Source organism: Myotis myotis, unplaced genomic scaffold (assembly GCF_014108235.1).
Source record: "Myotis myotis isolate mMyoMyo1 unplaced genomic scaffold, mMyoMyo1.p scaffold_m19_p_2, whole genome shotgun sequence".
NCBI classification, from domain to species: Eukaryota; Metazoa; Chordata; class Mammalia; order Chiroptera; family Vespertilionidae; genus Myotis; species Myotis myotis.
In genome coordinates this window covers 205260785-205281683 of record NW_023416324.1, presented here as the reverse complement: position 1 = coordinate 205281683, position 20899 = coordinate 205260785, and the positions used below count along the sequence as shown (strand labels likewise).

Sequence of the window (20899 nt, the reverse complement as noted above, 5' to 3'; positions counted from 1 at the left end):
CCTCTCTCTGGCCATTCCCACCCTCCAGCACATGCCCCCACTCCCATTGTCTGTGTCCATTGGTCATGCTCAGATGCATGGATACAAGTCCTTTGGTTGATCTCTCACTCCCACCCCCCAGCCCTCCCCTGCTTTCCCTCTGAGGTTTGATGGTCTTTTCAATGCTTCTGTCTCTGGATCTATTTTTCCCCCCATCAGTTTATGTTGTTTATTATATTCCTCAAATGAGTGAGGTCATGTGATATTTATCTTTCTCCAGCTGGCTTATTTTGCTTAGCATAATGCTCTCCAGGTCCATCCATGCTGTTGCAAATGGTAAGAGTTCTTCCTTTTTTTATAGCAGCATAGTATTCTATTGTGTAGATGTACCACTGTTTTTTAATCCATTCATCTGCTGATGGGCACTTAGGCAGTTTCCAAATCTTGGCTATTGTAAATTGTGCTGCTATGAACATAGGGGTGCATATATCCTTTCTGATAGGTGTTTCTGGTTTCTTGGAATATAGTTCTAGACATGGTATTACTGGGTCAAATGGGAGTTCAATTTTTAATTTTTTTGAGGAAACTCCATACTCTTTTGCACAGTGGCTGCACCAGTCTGCGTTCCCACCAGCAGTGCACGAGGGTTCCTTTTTCTTCGCATCCTCACTAGCGCTTGCTGTTGGTTGATTTGTTGATGCTAGCCATTCTTGTTGTTGTGTTGATGGTTTCTTTTGTGGCACAGAAGCTTTTTATTTTGATGTAGTCCCATGTGTTCATTTTCGTGGCTGACCTGCTGCTCTCCCATCCTGCTGGCAGGACTGGAATAAACGCTCATATATGAATCCACCCTGTCTCTGCTGAATTGGCTGAAGAAGTGACAGGCAATCTGGACCCATTGGTTGTCCAGTTCCAGAATCATGCTGGGTTTTATTCACTCATGAAATTGTAGAGACTTGAGCATTCTCCAGCCTGTGATCAGAGAGGTAGTGATGAAGAGAAGTTGAAGATAAGATGAGAGAGGGGATAAACTTCTGCAGCAAAGGACCCACAGAAACTGGAGGAAGAGCATCAGGAGCACAGGTAAGAAATTAGCTTTCAAAGGGGGGCTCCTCTTCCTTGGGATCAGGAGGCCAACAGCCAAGAACCAAGACAGATGTGGACAAGTCTGCAATGCAGTCTCACTCGGACATGAGTGAGCTTCTTAAAGTACAATCTGATCATATTTAGCTTCCTTCCAAGGCTTCCCCTGGCATTCAGGATGAAATCCAAATTCCTTCCAATGGCCTTTCAGACCTGGCTCCTGTCTTTCCAGCCTCACCTTCAGGTAGTGCCCCCCACAAAGCCTATGCTCAAGTCACCCATGATGTACCAGGTGCCCACTGTAATTTGCATTCCACAGTCCTTTATTTTTATTTTATTAATTTTTTAATATTTTTATTGATTTCACAGAGGAAGGGAGAAGGGGGAGGGATAGAAACATCAGTGATGAGAATCATTGATTGGCTGCCTCCTGCACATCCCCCTACTGTGGGTCAAACCCACAACCCAGGCATGTGCCCTTGACCAGAAACGAACCCAAGACCCTTTAGTCTGCAGGCTGATTCTCTATCCACTGAGCCAAACCAGGTAGGGTGGCAATAAATTTTTGATGCCCGCTTCACTCTACTAAACCAAAATTGATAGGTAATATACCATTTTACATGTTTATATCTCTCTATATAAAACCCTAATATGCAAATAGACTGAACAGTGGAACAACCGAACAACCGGTCGCTATGATGTGTGCTCACCACCAGGGGCCATGTGCAGAACATGGTGGGCGTTGGCAGCAGGCGGCAGAGCGCGGAACATGGCAGGCGTTGGCCACAGTGGGATGGTGGAGCAGGTGAGCGGGGGCGCCAGACCAAGGCGGGGTGCTGGTCGCTGTTATCGGGGTGAGCCTCTGGTGGTTACTGAAAATTCTTTGCTCCCATGTGCCACAGTCCCGCCTGGCACTTGCATCTGCTGCCAGCACTGGCCCCACTTGCACCCACTGCCGGCGCCGGAGCTGCCGCTCGCACCCACTGCCGGTGCCCAGTGCCGGTCCCAATCACTCAGCACCGTCAGTGAGTGCAATTCTGGCCCCAATCACTCAGCACTGTCAGTGGGTGTGCGTGGTGGCTGCCGCCCCGATCGCCCCTCAGGGCTTCTTCACCTCCCCCTGCTCCTGAGGGGTGATCAGGGCCGGCAGCCGCCTCTCGCGCCCACTGCCCACGACGGCCTCGCTCACACCCATTGCCAGCGCTGGCCCCACTTGCATCTGCAGCTGGCGCTGGAGCCTCCGCTCGCACTTGCTGCTGGTGCCCGGTGCTGGTCGCTGTTATCGGGGTGAGCCTCTGGTGGTTACTGAAAATTCTTTGCTCCCATGTGCCACAGTCCCGCCTGGCACTTGCATCTGCTGCCAGCACTGGCCCCACTTTCATCTGCAGCCAGCTCCGGAGCTGCCGCTCACACTTGCTGCCGGTGCCCGGTGCTGGTCCCAATCACTCGGCACTGTCAGTGAGTGCAGTTCTGGCCCCGATCACTCAGCTCTGTCAGTGAGTGTGAGTGGTGGCTGCTGCCCCGATCACCTCTGAGGGTTTCTCCACCTCCCCCTGTTCCTGGGGGCAATCGGGGCAGTAGCCACTGCTTGCACCTACTCACTGAACGCCCTGCTTGCACCCGCTACTGGTGCCAGCCCCAATCGCTCCATGTCATCAGTGGGTGCGAGCGGGGCTGGCACCATCAGCGCATGGGAGCAGCAGTGGTGGGAGCAGGGGGCTGCTGGCAGAGAGAGGACTGGGGGCCACGGTGGGAAGGGCCAGGCAGGGGCGCGGAGGATGGGCCGAGACTGGCCCCTGTGCCCACCGTAGCCTCGCAGCCCACAGTTCCTTTCAAGGTGCACAAATTTGTGCACTGGGCCCCTAGTATGTATATATGTGTGTATGTATATAGATATGAAACTAGGAAAACTATAATGCTCCTTTAATATTAAATAGAGATAAAAGGAATATTATTTATAGTGAAATAAAATATATTTTCATTTATAAATGGTTATACATGAGAGTACACTAGAAGACACAATAAAAAAAAATCAAATATTAGCCTGTACAGATAATGTTAAAGAGATTTAAGAGGAAAAGACCAGGAGCCGTTCCAGACAGTATGGGAAATAAAGAACAGAGCTACTGTAGCCATTCGATGGAAACGTGCATATTTAGTTACATGTTAAGGCTGTGCAGGGGGAAAAATTGTGTTTATAAGTAAAATAGTGTAGTTATAGGCTAAGATACTAGTTATAAAGTTTTCATTTACATGAACATGCATTGGGGCTTGGGAAAGGATGAAGGATGAGGGACACAGGGCAAATCTTTATCTTACAATGTCATCTGGCACACAGAAACTTATCAGCACTGGTCCCTGCCTAGAAAATGAATAGACCCACCAATCAGATCAATGTGACCATCAAATAAGTCCACCAGAACTCCACAGCGCCCCCTGGGGCAGCAACACCCCTCCTGCTGGGAGTTCCCTATTGAATTACTGGAACACACTCTCAGCTAAAAGACACTTGAAAGCTCTGTTTATAAACTTGAGAGCGGTCTCCACTTAGACAATCTTTGTAATGTGAGCATAAAGGTAATTTTTGAAATATGTTTTTATTGTTTTTTTCTTTTTTTTTTTTTTTTTTTTTTTTTTTTTTTTTTTTTTAGAGACAGAGGAAGGGAGAGGGAGAGAGAGAGAAAAAAAATCCATGAGAGAAAGACATTGATCGCTGCCTAGAAATTGAGCCCACAACTCAGGCATGTGCCCTGACCGGGAATTAAACTGTGACCTCCTGGTTCATGGATCGATGCTCAGCCACTGAGCCATGCTGGCCAAGTGCACCAAAGTAAATTTTTAAGAGTAAAACCTATGATGTACATTATAGTCCACTGGTGGCACTTGTTCTCACTAATGTGGACGAAAAAGGGGCCACAAGTTAAACCTGACAAGTTCTGCAGAGGCCAGTATGGCAGGCCTGCCACATCGGATGGTCTGAACATAAGTCCTAAGGAAGCGTGGGTTATGTCTTGGCCTGTAGCCTCCTTGCCGAAGGTCAGTCTTGTTCTTAAGTGGACCTTTCTATTCTCTTTTTGCATCTAAGACAGCATACTCTTGAACTGTCAAAGTAATCTCTTCTCAACCCCTTAGGGCACAATCTCCACCACTCAGAGCAGAATTCCTTGTTATTTTGTTGCCTACATACATCTCTATGTGCTGTAAATATTCATTATCCAGTCCCTGCCAGTGTAAAAAAATATGTGTCTCTCTGTTTTACTTTTTATCCAATCCAAGAGATTTCCTCCTTTGCTGTCTTCCACCCTTTTAATCTACCATCCATGATTTCATGTAATCCCTTCTCTCCCCTAATGTCTAAAATAAGCTGTAGCCCTAGCCGGTTTGGCTCAGTGGATAAAGCGTCAGCCTGCAGACCAAAAGGTCCTGGGTTCGATTCCGCTCAACGACACATACCTCGGATGCAGGCTCCTCCCCAGCCAGGGTCTTGGTTGGGGTACATTTAGGAGGCAACCAATCGATGTGTTTCACATCGGTATTTCTCTCTGTCTTTCCCTCTTTCACTCTCTCTAAAACTCAATGGAAAAATATCCTCGGTGAGGATTAAAATAAACATAAATAAAACAAGCTGCAAAACTGCCATTCTCAGGGAGCATATTTTCAGTCCATTGAGATTTTGCTCCATCGCAACTGACCTCGGTTAGGCTCAAATAAACTCATAAAAATTCCCTACAGGTTTGGACATTTCTTCTGTGGACACAACAAAACTACCTAAGAGGACACAGGATTTATTCAAGACCTTTTTGTACAGTTTGGAGGCTTTTCAATGCTGTTATTTTCTGTCTTACCTCGCTTGACTTTTAATTACTTAACTGCTCTAAATTGCAGCCCAGTATAATTCTTCCTACTCACAATACGCTGTATTTCAAAGGGTAACATTTTCAGCTGAGAAACGTTTAACCAACGTTGATGAGTTTAACTGTGATAACTGGTGTCTCTTAAGTTTTCTTATCTGTCAAGAGCAATATGCCTAAATATACTTTGTTTTGTTCAAGCATGTTCTACAACACTTAAATGATTTTAAAGTTCTCTGATCCAAATCTTTGATTAAAATATTTGAAAATGCAAACCTATCATGAAATCATAACCCAGTTGTCTACACCTTCAAAGATGTAACACAGAGACTCATATTAACTCAGCCATAAGTGCCTGAAGCCTAATTAGGAACCCTTGACTCCACATTCTGAATGAGTCCCAAATACGGTCTGACTGATCCCGTTCCCATGGAAACTAAAGTTGTGAAATAGTAAAAGACAAAAGAAATTACAAAATGGTACCAAAGAAGTGAGCTAAAAGACAAAACATCCTTGTGTTCCACTATCAGATAACACATAGCAACTTAAAAAATAATACATATACAAAATCTAGGAAATACATGATCTATAACAATCTTTATTTTTACTTAAGACAAATAAATGTGTTTCTTTTGACATTTACTTTTAGAAAAAAGGCCAGGAAATTATGAGGACTCTTCTATTTTCCTTTTAAATGATCTGTGATGCTGTTACGGTGACTAAATTTGATGATAAATCCCATGGATGTGCTCATGTTCAATATTTTTTCCATTTATTTTAACAATATTTTCAGATCATGCAATATTTATTACAGGCTTATGGCTTACCCTTTGGGTTAATATTGTTTTTGTTGTTGTTAATCCTCACCCGAGGATAGTTTTCCATTGATTTTTAGAGAGAGTGGAAGGGAGGGTGGAGAAAGAGAGAGAGAAACATTGATGTGAGAGAGACATATTGATTGGTTGCCTCCTGCACCACTCCAACCAGAGATAGGGATCGAGCCTGAAACCAAGGTACGTGCCCTTGACCAGAATTGAACCAGGGCCCTTCAGTTCTCGGGTTGGCTATCCACTGAGCTAAACTGGCTAGGGCCAGTGTAATATTACTTTGATTTCAATTTGAGTTGTGAATGTGGAAGGCATTTATGAAGGGTGTGGCAAAAGTGGGTTTACAGTTGTGAGTACATGAAACAATTTATTCTTATATTCTTATTTATTAACACATTGTATGCGGGAAACGTATTTATACGTTTTACGTATTTATATGTTCTACCAGTGTAGTAGAGCGCGGGACACGTATTAATATGTTTTTTATAGACTAGTGGTAGAATGCGGGTAACGTATAAATACGTAAACTAAAGTTATCGTAATTTTACTGAACGTTGGCATTTGCGCAAAAAATTAGCAGAAATGGCCTGCGCCACCTGTTAGCACGCAATAAAAACTACCCGCAAACAATGTGTTAATTACTAGAGGCTTGGTGCATGAATTTGTGCATGGGTAGGGTACAGCAGGCCCACCCCATCAGGGCTGAGGGAAGGGGCTGTGGATGGTTGGCTGGCCATCCCCATCCCCCAGTTGAACTCCCGGTCGAGGGGACAATCTGTATATTAGCCTTTTATTATATACTAGAGGCCCGGTGCACAAATTTTTGTGCACTTGGGGAGGGGGGAGGGTCCCCTCAGCCCGGCCTGTGCCCTCTCATAGTCTGGGACCCCTCGGGGGATGACCACCTGCTGGCTTAGGCCTGCTCCCCGGGGGATTGGGCCTAAGCTGGCAATCAGACATCCCTCTGGCAGCCCGGCAGCCCTCGGGGGATGTCCATTTGCCAGCGGGGAGCAGGCCTAAGCTGCAGTTGGACATCCTTAGTGCTGCTGAGGAGGCAGGAGAGGCTCCCATCACCACTGCTGTACTGGCAGCCATCAGCCTGGCTTGTGGCTGAGCAGAGCTCCCTCATGTGGGAGTGCACTGACCACCAGAGGGCAGCTCCTGCATTGAGCATCTGCCCCCTGGTGGTCAGTGTGTGTCATAGTGACCAGTCATTTCCAGTCTTTCTGCTGTTAGGGTCAGTTTGCATATTACCCTTTTACTATATAGGATAGAGGCCTGGTGCACGGGTGGGGGCTGGCTGGTTTGCCCTGAAGGGTGTCCCGGATCAGGGTCGGGGTCCCGCTTGGGTGCCTAGCCAGCCTGGGTGAGGGGCTGATGGCTGTTTGCAGCTGGTCACATCCCCTTCAGGGTGGGGTTCACCACTGGGGTGCCTGGCCAGTCTGGGTGAGGGGCTGAGGACCGTTTTCAGGCTGGCCAGGACTGAAGCTCCCAGCCTCTCCTTTTTTTCTTTTTTTTTATTCTGGGATTTATTTACCTTCTATAATTGAAACTTTGTTGCCGTCCTGCTCGCTCTAGCTCTGAGGCCACGGCCTGCTGAAAGCAGGTATCTGGGGTTTGTTTGGCTTCTATAATTAAAACTTTGTTGCTTTGGAGCTGTTGCTTTGGGAGCTTAGAGCCAGGCCATGGCAGGCAGGGAACCTTGGCTTCCTCCATCACTGGAGCAAGCAAACCTCCTGCTCGCTTCAGCTGCGTGGCTGCCGGTCGCCATCTTTGTTGGCAGTTAATTTGCATATCTCGCTGATTAGCCAACGGGAAGCGTAGTGGAGGCACGGTTAATTACCCTTTTTGTCTTTTATTAGCTAGGATGCCGGGAGCCGGTCCATGCTTGCTGTTTCAAGGGACCTGGCATATATGGCATACTGTTCTTAATATGTTTGCTCACCTTCTTGGCACTATGTGTTTTAACCAAGGTCTCTGAGAAAGGTTGTTTCCCCAGGTAGGGATTTTCCCCTGAAGTTAGGGAGGGAATAAAACCTCTTAACTAGTGCCAGGTGGGTAATTAATCACTTTAACTACGAACAATCATGCTTAAGCTACATAATCTTTACTCCCTGGAATGGAGATAAGAAACTCCCTAACCTTTGAAATAGAGATTGATAGGATTGGAATCAACTGGTATAAATACAGATGTAAGAAGACAGAACGAAGAGAGACAGAACCTAGGCACAGAACCTACACAGAACGTTCTCTAGAGACAGAAGAACTTCGCTGGAGAGAACATGGCAAAAGTTCCTGGACAGAAACAGGCCTCAGAACCTAGAGACAGAACCTAGCGAGAGAACATGGCAAAAGATCCTGGGCTGAACCTGACTACAGAAATTGGCAAGAGAACCTGACTAGAACCTGATGACTGAACCTGGCTGGAGAACCTGGACAGAACCTGGCTGGAGAACCTAGTGAGGGAACATGGCTACAGAACCTGGCTGGAGAACCTGGAGAACCTAGCAAGAGAACATGGACACAGGACCTGGCTGGAGATCCTAAGCAGAACCTCTCTGGAGATCCAGACCAGAACTTGGCTGGAGATCCTGGCTGGAGATCCTGGCTAGGCTGCTGATCAACTGAACACTGTCTCCGTGTCCTTCCTTCTTCGCCGACTCCATCCACACCTTTGGGGACCCCTGGACCCGCTGGGGTTGGACCCCGGCACTAGGAGGATTGTGTTATTTTCCATACGAACAACTGTAGACCTACTTTTGCCCCACCCTGTATAGGAGACAACCACACTGCAAATACACTAAATTTCAACAAGTCATTTGATAACACATTAAGATAATTAAAACATTATCCACATTCTAACCAGAACATTTGCATTATTTTCTTACTATTAGAGAGAGGTCGTCCTCACTGCATGCTGATTCTAAATCTATAACAAGACAGAGGCCCCTCTCTCCTCTCCTTAGGCCTTCTTCAGTCTGTCAGAATGAACACCAACCAGAAAATGCATTCATTTGCCCTAAAATATCTTCTGCCTTCTTCCTTTCCTTGCACTTTCCAAGTATCCTTGTCTCCCATGGAGGGGAAAAATAGGATTTAGAGTCAGCACTTGTAAATTCTTCAAATCTTGCCACTGTATATCCCTACAAACATCCTAATACTGTTTCTCATTTATGAAATGATAATAAAAATAGCTCTAGGTACTGCACAGGGATGTTAACATGAGAGTTAAGGAATATAATTCCTGTAAATGTGAATCATAAAGTCCATCTTCAAAATAAAGATACTTAGAAATATAGTTTATAAAACTAACCATTTAAAAAGTGAAGGTGTTTCTGCCCACCATCCCAGTCAGTGTGAACATGCCCAAGTCACCATGTCAGGAAGATGTAATTAACTCTGCTATTGTTTTAGGTAAAAGAGTATCAGTCTGTTGTCCTCTGAAAAGAAACATTTGTTTGCAACACACTCATGGGTGAGACAGCTTTGCTCTATAAAGGAAGTATTTCTGTGTCCCACTTCCAAAATTATTTGTCCTTTATTTTCTAACTAGAGGCCTGGGGCACGGATTCGTGCACCAGTGGGGTCCCTTGGCCTGGTTTGCGGGCATCGGGCCGAAACCAGTTCTCCGACATCCCCCAAGGGGTCCTGGATTGCGAGAGGGCACAGGCCAGGCCGAGGGACCCCACCGGTGCACGATCGGGGCCAGGGAGGGACCGCAGGAGGGCTCTAGGGCATGTCCAGCCCATCTCACCCAGTCCCAATTGGCCAGACCCCAGAAGCAAGCTTAACTACCAGTCAGAGTGTCTGCCCCCTGGTGGTCAGTGTGCATCATAGCAACTGGTCGAATGGTTGAACAGTTGGACACTTTGCATATTAGGCTTTTATTATATAAGATAATCAGAAATATATTTCCTCAGACAATGTAGCCACATGATGAAAGAGGCTAGTCTTGATGGTCTCATTGTCACTCAGCAGATCTTGGTATCTCACTGTGAAAGGTAAATAGTTGAATGTATGAAATAGTACAATCGAGAGAGATCCAACTTATTTATTAAAATAATCAGTACTCTGCCTGGCCTGTGTGACTCAGGGGTTGAGCATCGACCTATGAACCAGGAGGTCACAATTCAATTCCCGGTTGGGGCACATGCCCGGGTTATGGGCTCCATCCCCAGTGTGTGTGTGGGGGGAGGGGGGGCGGTGCAGGAGGAGGCCTATCAATGATTCTCATCATTGCTGTTTCTATCTCTCTCTCCCCTCTCTTCTAAAATCAATTGTATGTATGTATATGCATATATATATATATATATATATATATATATATATATATATTCTAAATATAAATTCTATTAGGGGGTTCTGCCGAAACCGGTTTGGCTCAGTGGATAGAGCGTTGGCCTGCGGACTGAAAGGTCCTAGGTTTGATTCCAGTCAAGGGCATGTACCTGGGTTGCGGGCACATCCCCAGTAGGAGATGTGCAGGAGGCGGCTGATCGATGTTTCTCTCTCATCAATGTTTCTAACTCTCTATCTCTCTCCTATCTCTCTCCCTTCCTCTCTGTAAAAAATCAATAAAATATATTTTTTAAAAAAATTCTATTAGGGGGTTCTAATACAATCTTTCTTCCACTTGAAAACTGAGAGGTAATGGAATGGGAGGTGAAGTGAAACTCCTTCCTCTAGTGACATCACATTCCCTTGCTCATAAATTCATAATGTATTTGGGGAAAATGCATCCCAGCATGGAAACTGTTTCTGACATAAATGACTGCATTGATGATGGGCATGAGCTGCTGACACAGGCACTAGGCTGCTTCCAATGAGGCAGAGAACTGCTTCTAGTTCCTCCATTCTTTCCCAATATCCACACTCTTCTCTAGAATCCTGACAGCCTTAAGATCTTCAGGGTTAAAGGGACTACGGGAAATTAATCATATTAAAAACTCATTTGGTACTTGATTTAAGTTATTAATGACATGGATTTGAACATTAAATGAATAATGGATAAAGTATGATTAATTTTGAAATGTGCTTGAGTTGGTATGTCCAATGCTGGATACATCCTTACCCTGTAGGAAGCCTGCAAGTACTCTCTTTTGTTGTTTACAAGAACCAGAGTGTGGACCAAAAGGGTTTGATTGAACCAGTTTCCATTAAATAAATACAGAGAAAAAAATTTTAATGGGAATTTAATCAACTCTCTTTTGCATTTACCTTTTCTTGCCATCAGTTCATGAATATAACATGCACTAACCTAATAGTTACTTTTACATTTTGGGAAATAAAATATTAAAGTCCCTTTCAAGTGAAATGAACTGAAAGGTCTACACTATATCATGAATAAAAATGTAGCTGTTATATTAATAGAGTAGATTTACTAACAAACTCTGCTGTATAACCTGGTGTCTTGGAGTTCCAGCTAATGACAGGGTATGTGCTTGTTTAAGGCATTTTATTTTTCTACTAGTGTGAAATAGACTGCATAGATTAAAAAGAGGGCTGTTCAAATAAAATTTGGTTAAAGTGAAGAGTTTAGGAAAACATATTTCAGATATTTCAAGTAGACTCACTTTGGTCTATTTATTTTTTCTGTAAACCAGTAGACTCTAAGGTGGGGCATACAAGAAAATCCAGAGGAGTGAAGAAAGGGAATATTAGAATTTCTATTCTATATTTATCATGCTCTTCTCTTTGTTGTTTTTATGGGCTTAACATTTTTTTTATTGTGAATAATTTCAAATATCCACCAAAGCAGAGAGAACAGAACAACAAACCCCCATATTCTGTATTTATTATTGGAATTCAGCAGTTATAAAGATTCTGCCACATTTATTTCATATATTCTTTTTGTTGTTGAGGAATTTTAAAGTAAACCCTATACATCAATTTTCTTTACTATTTGAGTAGGTATCAATTCAAACTAAAGACATCTACCAGAAGCTAATTTCATTCACTTGATATTTATTTATGTATGTTTTGATAATTAATGTATTATATCGATACAGAAATACATGTATATAATTTATAACCAGAAACTTATGTTCTTTGTATAAGAAGTAGGGTATGGATCAAAAAAGTTAGAAGACAGTGCTGCCAACAGGGTTGCTGGAAGATTCCAGCATCTTCAGAAAGCTTTTCTGGGGGAGTAGCTCAATAAAGCCGAGATTCTTAGGATGTGCCTATTCTAAGCATTTGTCAAATGCTGAACTCTGAGATGACACCCTTGGAACGAGATGATGAGTCACCTGGATCCAGGGAGAATTTTTCAGGCTAATGACCAGGTATCAAGATCCCACAAGAAGATGCTATGATGACTGGAGAAGAACGCCTAGGGAACCATCTTCAGTTTGAAAACAAAGATCACTTTGTCAGGCTCTGTCCTCCCATCTCTCTATAAACTTTTTCCTGGTATAAGTCATGCACTGCTGTGACATCAACAAGTGTCAGAAAAGATGGGGAAAGTCTGCAGGTTCCTGCTCCAGAGAGCACCTTTCCAACTTTCCAACATCGCATGCGGTGTTATATCTCAGGCAACCTGTGAGGAGGCACTATTTTTAATCAATGCTTACTAACTCAAGGAAGCAGCAGGCAATCAGAAAAATGTCTCAGCACCCTAAAAGGCAGACCACTCTCCTTATTTCCTTGTAACTCTATGGAGGCCACAATTAATCAGGAAGGAGGGAGTGCTAAGAAAAGAGTAAAATTATGCATTCACTAGGGACTGTTAAATTTACATGTGTCCTGGGATTCTTAATATTAAAAAGTTATGGCCTGGCCAGCATGGCTCAGTGGTTTAGCATTAAATTATGAACCAGGAGGTCACGGTTTGATTCCCGGTCAGGGCACATGCCTAGGTTGCAGCCTTGGTCCCCAGTGTGGGATGTGCAGGAGGCAGCCGATCAATCATTCTCTCATCATTGATGTTTCTATCTCTCTCTCCCTCTCCCTTTTTCTCTGAAATCAGTAAAAATATATATATTAAAAAAATGAGTTATGTAATTTTATGAAGGCAAGAAACAAATAAACCAACATTACATACCCAGTTACTCACTTCCATCCATAATAATAAAAGCATAATATTCTAATTAGACCGGACAGCCAAACGACCTTCTGGATGTCCTTCTGGATGACCTTCTGGATGAAGCTGGGGCTGCGAGGGCCGAGCTCCTTGCATGAATTTCGTGCATTGGGCCTCTACTTTAACTATAAAGAATTACTAAGTGCTAGGCACTACACTAGGTGCTAGAGACACAAAGGTGTGTTGTCTCTGCCCTCAACAATCTCAAAACACAGAGAGATGCACATGTAAAAAGTGCCATAAAGAACCAGGAACATACCCAAAGCACCGGGATCCAATATGCAGGTGACTGGCTTTGAAGAACAAATGAGTTGGGAAGGCTTCTGAGAAGAGGTAAGGATTTTTTGGAGTTGGGCCTTCAGAGAGAAATTGCATCTGGCCACATGGAGAACATTGCAACAATGACAACAACGTAGAGATGATGGCCGTTGGAGAAGAGAAACATATCGTGGCAAAATGGCATAGAAGTTCACACCTCCCGTCCCCCCGCCCCTCCGCCACTGACACATACACACGGGCCACAAAAGCACCTGACTGGTTCTGGGACCAAAAGCATTATATGGAGCCAAAATATTATGATCTCATGAGTCTAATCAGCTTATGTAGATTTTTTATCATATATATTTTTTGATATGCTCGCTGCATGTTTACCTTATTGTATTTAATCCAATTCATTGAATATTGGATTAAATAGATTACTATATATTTACACTTGAGTTCTTATTTATGCCATTGTGTCAGTTCTACTTCTGATTAGAATCCCATCCCATTTTAAAGTGTCTCGAGAGCATTTCTTAGAACATTCTCCCTTTTCTAATTTAGCACTTTCCGGTAGATCAACATGTTCCCTTTTTATTTGTGGCCATTACTTCTCCCTTGGTCTCCTTTAAAAATAGCCCAGCCTGCACTTGTGTGTCGGTCTCAGCTGGTGCTGGCGCCACAGTCCGCCCTGGGCGTTGGTCCTTACCCCTTCTTTGGCCTTGTCCATTGGGTCTGGGTTGGGATTGTCCCTTCCCAGATTTGGTCACTGTTTTGGGGAGCGTATTTCTCTCTGTTTTGCTATATCACTTTGTTTCATGACTTATTTTTGGTGGTTTTAACTAGAAGGTAGCCCCTACTGCTTTTTGCCTTAGGATTTTAAAGGCCTCTAAGATGGGATCATGAGTCCTGCTTGTGAGTCCTAGCCTTGGGTTGCCGGTTTATTAGTAGTAAATGTTTGCAGGGAGGTGAAGAATACTACACATAATATGACTTGACTCATTGAAAGGTGAAGAGAATAAGCAGAGTACATTTTTATTTTAAATTTTAAAGAAACTATATCATATACGCTGCAGCTATATTTCACTGCCCCCTCCCCCCGATTTTTCTGGATCTCCATGCAAGAAACCTAAGAGTGGGTTCCTTGTGATAGAAGTCGGAGGGCTAGAAAGGAACTGTGTTTTTCATTTTATATCCTTTCTGTGCAGTGTCAATTTACCATGTACGTATTTTTAAACATGTAAGTAAAGGCATTTAACAATGATCTATTTTTTTTGTCTTTGGTTATGTCCATAATAAAGTAGTTGCCACGTTTTTACAGTGTGAGTGACGCTAAAATTAAAAACAGCAGGTGACTGTTGTGACAAAATGAGAGCGAGCAAACGGAAAATGCCTCACACAGAGAAAGGCCTGCAGGCTCGTCTACTCCGTACAAATATAAAGACAAATCTGTCCCAAACCGTCCCTCTGCAAAATCTGGAAAACTCAAACAAAACAAAATGCAACAAAACAAATGAAAACTTGAGAGAAAGGCAAGACTCTAGTTAGGAGCTCAAACTCCTGTCTGTTAAGCTCACAAGCATACCCGCTCAAGACTTTTTGGGCCAACACAGTGGAGAGCAGAGTGTAGGTCTTGAAACTTTCACAGGATGAAGTCCAGCAGAGTTTTCTGTGTATAAAATTTAAGAACAGCCCGGCCAGTGTGTCTTGGTGGTTGAGCATTGACCTATGAACCAGGAGGTCACGGTTCGATTCCCAGTCAGGGCACATGCAAGAATCAACCAGTGAGTGCACAAATATGTGGAACAACAAATCAACTTCTCCCTCTCTCTCTCAAATCCTATATAATAAAAGCCTAGCCCTAGCCGGTTTGGCTCAGTGGATAGAGCGTTGGCCTGTGAACTGAAGGGTCCCAGTTTCGATTCTAGTCAAGGGCACATGGGTTGTGGGCTCAATTCCCAGTGGGGGAGTTGCAGGAGGCAGCTGATCAGTGATTCTCTCTCATCATGGATGTTTCTATCTCACTCTCCCTCTTCCTTCCTCTCTGAAATCAATAAAAAAAAAAAAATTAAAAAAAAGCCTACTATGCAAATAGACCAAACAGCGGAACAACTGTTGGAACGACTGGTTGTTATGACACATACTGACCACCAGGGGGTAGATGGTCAATGCAGGAGCTGTCCCCAGCCCTCACGCCCCAGGCTGGCCAAGGTGGGTGCCAGCGGGGGAGGGGGGGCCCGATTACCCTGCCGGTCGACCCGCAGCCCTGATCGCGACCAGGCCTACGGACCCTACCCGTGCACAAAATTTTGTGCACCGGGTCTCTAGTCAATAAATAAAAAATTAAAAAAATAAAATAAAATGTAAGAACAATTCAAACTGGAGAACAGTTCTGACCTGCTCACTGGCCTGAAACCTGAAGGTGCTGAGAATAGGGTTTTGTGGTCCTGTCAGCAGAAATTCATTTGAGCACACTCATATTCTCTTTCTCTCTCTCTCATGCATTCACACACTTAGTATCACAGATGGCCACTCTTCTCTCCATCAAAGCAAATCATATAACCCACCTAAGGGTGCACCAGCACTGGGCAACACTTCATATAAACGAAAGACGAACCCAGCAGTGGGAAAGAGAACAAAACTGAGTGAAGATAAAATGTTCATATGTTGGGAACTGAACAGAAAGAAACACAGTGACATGATTTTAGAATTCCTCACATTCCTGATTTCATTTAATTCACTGCATTTCAAATATAAAACAACGGTCTGTGGGTATATGTTTAATTGTATATGTGTGTACATATATTTTAATAAGCTGTATGGAAATACTTATAAATTGCTGGACCATTCCAATGGCACCTCTCCCCACTTCAACTGCCCACCCACCCCATCCTGCACATTCTCCATCTCCCATCCACTGTGTTCTCTTTTTGAAATGCAAATCTGACTCATATTCAATGCTGAACCGCCTTCAATGGTTTCTCTTTGCTTTCAAGATAAATGCAAAATCCTAACTGTGTCCCACAAGGCCCTCCAGCACCTGGGTGCTGCGCTTTGCCCTCCCCTATCCTCAGGCCTGGCAGCAAGGAGCTTTCATTCCCTCACACTCTTCAGGCTTGCTCATGCCCTTGGACGTCTGTGAGTGCTATTGCCTCCAATTGAACTGGCTCTTTACCTAGTTAGCACATTCTTTTCATAGATAGACTTGGATATCAATGTAGATGGCATATTTAGTAATAACACTTTTAAAAACACATTTTAAGCCCTCGCCACTGTTGCTCAGTGGTTAGAGCATCTGCCTGCACATTGAAGGGTCATGGGTTTGATTCCTAGTCAAGGGCACATACCTGGGTTGTAGGTTCGATCCCTGGCCCCTTGTGTGGGCGGTAACTGATCAGTGTGTCTTTCTCTCTTTCTCTCTCCTATCCTTCCTTTCCACTCTCTTTAAAAATCAATGGAAAAATATCCTATGGTAAGGATTAACAACAACAAAAACAAAACAAAACAAAATAAAACCACATTTTAAAATAAATTCTTAAAATAAAAAAGTAAATAAAATAAGCAATTTAAATGAGTATAATATTATGAAACAACCCCATTATATGTCTTTGGATATGACCCCATAAATGGAGGAAACCCATTAAGTGAGAATGTGAATGTTTAATTACAATGGCCCAAATTTTAACAATAATATCAGTACCAGTTGTCTAAATGTGCTATATACATGTACACACATTTAATTCTTCCTAAACCACCATAAGAAAAGAAATTTCTTGATGTGTGTTCACCACTGTATGTCCAGTGGTTGAGCAAAGTGCCTGGCTAGTAGCAGGTATAAATATATGGCTGTTGATTAGATGGGAAGGAGGTGAGGAGTGGAGTGGGTGGAGGAAACATGCTGGGATTCCCACCATTACCCGTGGGTAAACTGACTGGCACACCCGCACACAAGTCAAATGACCTGTACAAGGTCACACAGCTAGAAATTGAGCACAGAGCCCAGCATCAGAGGACATGCTCTTTACCACTAGACTATGCAATCTGAAACACAACTCACTATATATATATATCTACACTAAGAAAAGAGAAAAATGGTAATTGGCGTACGACGCTACCCTTTTCATTGGCTAATCAGGGCTATATGCAAATTAACTGCCAACTAAGATTGGCAGTTAACTGCCAACAAGATGGTGGTTAATTTGCATATGTAGGCACAATGCAGGGAGGCGAAAGGGAAAGCAGGAAGAAGCCCCCTGCCACTGACAGTGATCGGAAACCCAGGGGGGAGCTAAGAGCTGGGGGGCAGGGCAAAGGCGGCCCTGGGGCCGCCTTTGCCCTGCCCCCCAGCCATGATCGGAGAATCAGGTGCCTTTGCCGCCCTGGCCAGTGATAGCAGGAAGTAGGGGTGGAGCCAGCGATGGGAGCTGGGCACGGTCGAAGTTGGCAGTCCTGGGAGCTAGGGGTCCCTTGCCTGGGCCTAAAGCGAAGCCCACGATCGCGGGGCCGCTGTAGCTGTGGGTCCCCACTGCCCGGGCCAGACACCTCAGCCAGAGGCGTTAGGCCTGGGCAGGGGCGGAGCCTGCAACCGCGGGGAGCTGGAGGTCCCCTGCCCAGGCCTGACACCTCTGCCGGAGGCCTCAGGCCTGCGTGGGGGCCAGAGCCAGTGATCGGGGGGAGGTGGGGGTCCCCTGTCCAAGCTTGACACCTCTGGCGGAGGCGTCAGGCCTGGGCAAGGGGCCGATCAGGCAATCGGAGGGTGATGGGGGTCTATGCCTCTGGCCGAGGCATCAGGCCTGGGCAAGGGGCAGAGCCAGCAATCGGAGGGGTCTGGGGGTCCCCTGACCAGGCCTGACGCCTGGGCCAGAGGCATCAGGCCTGGGCTGGGGGCAGAACCAGTGATGGGGGGAAATGAGGGTCGTCAGGCCTGGGCAAGGGGCCGATCCTGCGATTGGAGGGTGATGGGGGTCAACGCCTGAGGGCTCCCAGTATGTGAGAGGGGGCAGGCTGGGCTGAGGGACACTCCCCTCCCCCCTCCCCCCCCCCCACACACAGTGCACGAATTTCGTGCACCGGGCCCCTAAAAAAAATATATATATATATATATATATATATATATATATATATATATATATATATATTACTAAAAGTCTAGGTGGTTCTCGTGTGTGATGTTGCCACAAGATGGCCACATGCTAGCAGAGGAGGGGCCCGGCGGCTGCTCCATGCGGTGAGGGAGGCCTGGGGGTTCCACAGCTCCACGCAGGGTGGAGGAGGCTGGTCCCAGCGTCTCCACTGCCTTACACAGAGGAGGCAGGTCCTGGTGGAGGATGCGGGTCGTGGCAGGGGAGGGTGGTTGGGGGCCATCGGGATGGCAGGGGAGCAGTTAGGCTGGCAGGGGAGTGGTTAGGGGGTGATCAGGCTGCCAGGCAGAAGTGGTTAGGGGCAATCAGGCAGACAGGCAGGGGAGCGGTTAGGAGCCAGCAGTCCTGGATTGTGAGAGGGATGTCCAACTGCCAGTTTAGGCCCAATCCCTGCAGGCCAGGCTGAGGGATACCCCCCCACCCCGGGTACGAATTTCGTGCACCGAGCCTCTAGTATATATATAAACCTATGACTTATAACTTAAAGGTAAAATTTACCATTGATCTGTGGGATCTAGAATATTCTTGGCCACAATACTGATGACACGGTGGCTGTGCATATCCTCGTTTGGGTTGGTGTGGTAGGCAGAATAATGGTCCCTCAAAGATGTCCACATCTTACTCCCAGGAACCTGTGAGCATGTTGCCCTACACGGTAAGTAGGAATTAAGGCTGTAGACAGAATTAAAGCTGCCGACCAGCTGAGCTGAGGTGAGCAAACTATCCAGGATGGCCTTGGTGGGCCCATGCAACCACCAAGGGCTCTTCGGGAAGAGGGCGGCGGAAGAGAGAGGACCAGGGTTGTGGCGCCTGGCTTTGCTGGCTTTGAGTCGGGAGGAGTAGGACCAGGAACAGGTGGCCACGAGAAGCTGGAAAAGGCACGAAAAGTCTCTATAGCAGCGGTTCTCAACCTGTGGGTCGCAATCCCTTTGGGGGTCGAATGACCCTTTCACAGGGGTCGCAGAATTACATACTGTTTTTGTGATTAATCACTACGCTTTAACTATGTTCAGTTTGTAACAATGAAAATACATCCTGCATATCAGATATTTACATGACGATTCATAGCAGTAGCCAAATTACAGTTATGAAGTAGCAACGAAAATAGTTTTATGGTTGGGGGTCACCACAACATGAGGAACTGTATTAAAGGGTCGCAGCATTAGGAAGGTTGAGAACCACTGCTCTAGAACCTCCAGAAGAAAAGCTGCCCTTCCCATACCTTGATGCTAGCCTATTTTGGACTTCTGACCTCTCGACCTTTAAGATAATAAATTTGTGTTGTAGTAAATTTTTAATAATTTGTTACTACAGCAATAAGAAACGAATACAGCTGGGTTGTTCTTCTGAGTTCTTGCCTGGTTAGCAGTAACACCTTCCAAGAAAACATTGCCTAGCTTTAAGTTGTTTAAAGTTTATTTTTTCTGCTTTTGCTAAAAAAAGCACTTGACTCCAATTCCGAGTCTCCCTTTCCATCCTCACCCTCCTCTTCCTCAAAACATCAATCTGGCAATACAACTATACCAAAGTACTGACTCATAATTGGTGCCCTTATTTGCTAGGAGATGAAAAGAATTGATATTTTAAATGATGGCCTTTGCTGTTTTCTGCCAGTCTGCTTGCCAACAATAGAAACTGCTTCTAGTGTCTATGGTCCAAGACATCTTCTCCACCCAAAAGATCCCCAGGAGAGAACCAAAGCAATGGAAAGCATGGGTAGAGCAAGCACATGCAAATTCACATGAGCTCCTCTCATTAAACTACTCATGTGGAGGAATAATGAGTCTTTTCAGCCTTAGGAAACTCCATGTTCTATTTATGCTGATGTTTTTGTTTTGCCATTTAAAAAAAAGTTTTTATTGATTTTAGAGAGAGAGGAAGGGGGAGGGAGGGAGAGAGAGAGAAACATTGATGTGAAAGAGTAACAGCAATTGGTTGCCTCCACACACACACACCCCGACCAGGGATCAAACCCGCAACCTGGGTATGTTGCCCTGACTGGGAATCGAACTGGTGACCTTTCAGTGCACGGGATGACATTCAAACCAACTGATCCACACTGGCCAGGACGTGGCTTTTTTAAAAGGTCATTTCTGTTGCTGTCTGGAAATGGTTATCGGGTCTACCAGCAAGCCCAGTTTGACCTTTATGTTCATCAGATAAGATGTCCATGGCAGGATGGAACCAGTTCTCTTCAGCAAATTCACTATAAAGCTTTGTTCTTAACAATGTTTACAGGGGGCAGAACTCTCTTAGTTGCTATTTTGGGTCAGTTCCACCACAGAGGAGGAACCTTGTAATTTTACAGAAGAGCCAGACTCCCGCCCACCTTCACCCCACAGTCCTTATCAGCTGCTGAGAGATTACAGATGATTCAGGCCAAGCTGACTGGCTTAGGTTCCAGTCCAATCAAAGGACCAGCTACTGCCAGTCATGCAGAGTCTACAACAGCACACTGCTCTCATTCACATGCAACTCCTTGGGCTTGAAAGATACCAGAATGCATGGACATCTTCTCCCCCGTCCTCCTACCCCTCATACTAAACATTCACTTTGTTTTTTGAGGTATCAGCTTAAATATCACCTTAGAGAAAACTGACATTCCACCTACTTAGGGCTTCATGATTTAGAATATAATCATTACTTTCTCCCATTTCTTCCACTCACTCTAACTCATCC

General features: G+C 45.0%; 1 protein-coding gene across 1 annotated transcript in view; it reads right to left on the bottom strand.

Moving 5' to 3' along the window:
- JAM2 (junctional adhesion molecule 2) overlaps positions 1-20899 on the bottom strand; it is a 57601-nt gene that overhangs the window by 32777 nt on the left and 3925 nt on the right. The gene's annotated exons all lie outside the window — the stretch shown is intronic.